This window comes from Echinops telfairi, unplaced genomic scaffold (genome assembly GCF_000313985.2).
Source record: "Echinops telfairi isolate 266 unplaced genomic scaffold, ASM31398v2 ScPeMD7_7409;HRSCAF=8447, whole genome shotgun sequence".
NCBI lineage: Eukaryota > Metazoa > Chordata > Mammalia > Afrosoricida > Tenrecidae > Echinops > Echinops telfairi.
In genome coordinates, this window is record NW_022111309.1 from 12,552,017 (window position 1) to 12,556,458 (window position 4,442).

Here is a 4,442-nt window from a genome sequence, read left to right on the forward strand (position 1 = left end):
CAGTGCCAGCTTGACCTCACCCCCGTCCCTGCAGTGTGCGGGTGCTACCTGTCACCCTCCCTGGACTTTGCGGATTCAGTAGAGCTGGGCACAGATTCATCTTCCCTGACTTGTCTTTGCAGTTCTGTGCACCGGGCCTTTTCCTATCACAGGACTTACGTTGAACTTGCCGCACCTGTGCCGTTACTTAGGTTTTTCCTGTTGCCTCCGATGTTCTCCCAAGCGTCATGACTTGGGAACGTTTCCCTCTTTGCAAATCGCCACCTTTGCAGCAATCACTGCCTCCGCACGGCCTTTTGTGGACTTCTGAAAGTCAGGGTTGATTCTTGCCCTCTTCCTCCTCCCCAAACCTCCCCCGAGCGAAATCTCTGCTACTGCAGCCTTGACATTGTGGGAGCGTGCGCTTGTAGGTAGGACTGGTTTTGGGGAGGCAGTGCAGTGGGGTTCACTGGTAGAAGTCTCACCTTCCACGAGGGAGAACCAGGCCAACGTACCTCAAGTGCCGCAGTAAGCGGGGGTGGGGGGAGGGTTCCTTGTTGCTGTGCTGTGGACAGGGTGGGATTCTCAACTGAGATAGACTAACAAGTAGGGCTGGTGGTCTGCTTCTGAAAACCAGCCCACCACTCGCTCCGATCACAGTAGTCTGCTCTACAACCGACCAGTGTGGCAGCCCAGGGCTGGGCAGTGCTGTGTTCTGTGGAACATGAGGTTGCTATGAATCGGGAGCCAATTCAACACCCACTAACAACATTCGTTTGCTAATGCGGCTGCAACAAATTGCCACAGAGCTAGTTTTTTAAGTCTGCACACATTGATTCTCTTCCAGTTCCGGAGGTCAGAAGTCTGAAATCAAGGGGCTGGACGGGGTTGGGTTCCCTACCTATGGAGTTTCCAGAGAAGACTATCTTCCCTTGGCGTTTCCATCTTCTGAAGCCGCCCACTTTCCTTGGCTTGTGGGCCCACCTTGTATCATTCCAAGTGCTTGCTTCTGTTGCTACATTGTTGACTCTGACCCCCCCCTGCCCTCCCATAAGGATCTGTGAATTACACAGGCCACGTAGATCATGGAGGATCATCTCATGCCAGACTCTTCTTTTTGGCCATGGAAGGCACCTCTTCACAATCTGGGGGGCTTTGGATGAGGCTGTCTCTATGGCTGAGCTGGAATTTTATTTGATATTTTGCCCTCACCGCTAAGCAGGAGACCCGTCCAAGGGACTCCTTTCACAAAGATTGAGCCTCTTTCTCACAAGGTTTGCCGTCAGCTCCCAGGACCCAATCTTTGGAGCTGCACACAGGCCACATCCCAGCCCCTCTGGCCAGTCTGGGTGGGGGTGAGGAGGAAAGTGTAGAGCCAGTTCTGTGCTCTGTGCGGGCTTTTAGGGGCTGATTTTTGGACATTTCTCAGGGCTTTCTCCCGAGGCACCTCCAGGTGGACTCCAGCCTCCATCCCCTCGGTTAGCAGCTGACCTGTTTGCCACAGATGGGCTTGCAGCTCCATCTCACGGTTTCTTTTCCTAGATTTGATCACTTTCATTAACACCCACCTCACGCTACCAGTGTAGGAAAACGTATTTGATTTTATGCTGTGCATGTCATACGTCCTCAGCAGCTGACAAAAACCCATGGCAAGCCACCCTAAACCAGTCACGTGGTTCGACACTCACACGGTTCGCAGGAAATAGAGTCCCAAGGAGTTGGGGCTGACTTCGCCTGCCCTAAGGAATAGGCACACTCCAGAAATACAGTATCTCGACTCTGAAGGCCCTCCTCTGGACTGGCGGGATCCCCCTCAGCATCCATTCACCGCATAGGGGTAGGGCTGGCAGGGAGGTGTTGGGTGGCCCTGCCAGCTTGGGCAAAGGGTGGCCTGCCCTCTAGTGCTAGTGAGGCCCTTCTGAGTCTTACATTCTGAGCTTTGGCTTCTGCTGCCGGATTGCTGAAATGGAAGCTACATTTAGTGATTGGAGGCGATTAGCATTATTCATGGACATGTTTGCATGCCACGCCATATTAATGTTTTTTCAGAGATGTATGTATCAGCGAAATATTTTGACAGAGAAGTGAAAATAACTGTGAGGGCCACTCCATCTGGCTCCTCTTATTTATTGCTTGAATATTTACGTGATTGCTTTGGGAATTTCACGGATTCGAGAATTAATGTACAGAAAAAGATTCTGGTTTTGGGTCAGAGTAGGAGGCAGTTTGGGGCTCTGTGAGTTGAGGATAAGGAGAGGTCACTCAAGCATAACATCCATCCCTTCATCCCTCCCCCCTCCCCCTTCCCTTTCCACTCCAGGCCTGTCCCCAGCACACTAGCCCCAAGTGCTTGAAGAACATGCTGCTAGCGTTGCTTGTTAGGATCCTCGGTGGTGTTGGGTGGCTTTTGTGGGAGAAAGATGAGGCTTTCTACTCCCATGAAGGGCTGACTCTGCCTTCTAGGGTTGCTGTGAGTCAGAATTGACTCGCGAGCAATGACAGCTGAGGATGTGGTTGTAGATGACGGGGAAGCCATGACAACCCTTGACTCGGTGCTAGCAGACAAGAGAGAAGATACTCTTTGTACTTGAAGTTAAGGCATTTCAAATCTGTAGTGGCCCCTGTAGAGAACAATCACACAGCATGTTTAAAAACTGGCTATTGTAACATTTAAACATGGTCTTGTTGTAGTAAATGACTCAGACATACTAAGAGCCATGAAGATGCAGGAGCAGGTAACTCCACCACTGAGTCAGAGACAGCTGGATGGCAACTGGCAACAATGTTGTGGTTATGTAACAGTGTTGTTTGCATGGACACACTATTGTACATGGAAAATGTGACATGGGTTACATTCATCATGCTATGCAGCCACTGGCACTACCCCCTTCCAAATTATCCTACACCATTCACAGAAACGCAGTGCCATCTAATCAAGGATCCCCACTTATTCCCCCCAACTGACCAACCCAGCCACTGACACTCAGTCAGTTCCGACTCAGAACAACCTTACACAGGATTATAGAGGCTGTAAATGCTTACAGGAGCAGACAGCCTCATCTTCCTTCCTTGGATCAGGTGGTGGGTTTGAACTGCCGACTTTGTGGTTAGTGGACTACCAGGGCTCCTTCCGTCTTTATTCTCAACTCTCATTGCCATCAGGTTGATGCTGACTCACGGTGGCCCTATAAGGCAGGCTAGAACAACTGCCCTGTGGGTTTTAGAGAGTGTAGCTCTATTAAAAAATTTTTTTTCATGTTATTGGGGGCTCTTATAGATATTATAACAGTTCATAATTCAATTAGATCAAGCATAATTGTACAATTGCTACCGCCATCAGTTTCAAAACATCTTCTTTCTTCTTGAACTTTTTGATATCATCTCCCCTTTATCCTCCCCCATCCCCACCTTACATCCAGGAACCCTTATTATTATATCATATATTATTATTGTTAATAATTATATATATTATTGTTACATTATATAAATATCTTAGCCATATCTTACACCATCCAATGTATCCGTGCACCTGAAATTCTGCTACTCGTTCCCCTCGAGCGGGTTATACAGTCGTCATTGCTATCAGCTCCGTCCTCCCGAGGCTGTAGTTCTTCATGGTGCAGGAAGCTCCGTCTTTCTCCCGAGGAGCGGCTGGTGGTTTCGAACTGCTCCTTCTACCTTTATTAATGGCCATGAATAAACTTAGTCCTTATACACTTACCTATCCTAGATGTTTCATGTAAGTAGGATCCTATACGGTTTGTCCTTTTTGCCCGACATATTTCCACTCAACCCAATGTCTTTATGGCTTGTACATGTTGTAACATGTATCAGGACAATTTTAGACAAAACATTTCTGAATTTTTGTGCAATGCATGCAGGAGTAGGGGGGCGTCAAAAGAGGCTTCTGGTAGTCAGGAAGGTTGGAGGAAGCCCCCGGTAGCTGTCGATTCTGTGGACTCATAGGGATCCTATGGGACAGAGTAGAACTGCCCCATAGAACTTCCTAGGCTGTACTCTTCATGGAAAACCAGCCACATCTTTCTCCCATGGGGAAGTTAGTCGGTTCGAACCACTGGCCTTCAGTTAGCAGCCAAGCACTTTCCCACCGCGCCAACTCACTGCCATCAAGTTGACATGGACTCATAGCAACCCTATAGGACAGAGTAGAACTGTCCCTGTGAGTTTCTGAGACTAACTCTTTTCGGGAGTAGACAGCCCCATCTTTCTCCCCTGGTGGTTTTGAACTGCTGATGTTTCTGCTTATAGCCCAGTGCATGACCACTATGCCACCAGGGCTCCTAGGGCAGGATGGAACATCGAGTTGAATCTTTCCAAGCACACTGAACTCGATGAGATGGATAGTTCCTCGCCACACGTCCTTGTGTCTGCTCTCCTCCCACCTGAAATGCACCCCCTCCCACATGCTGCCCCAAGAAAGCCACTGGCACCCACAGGCCCAC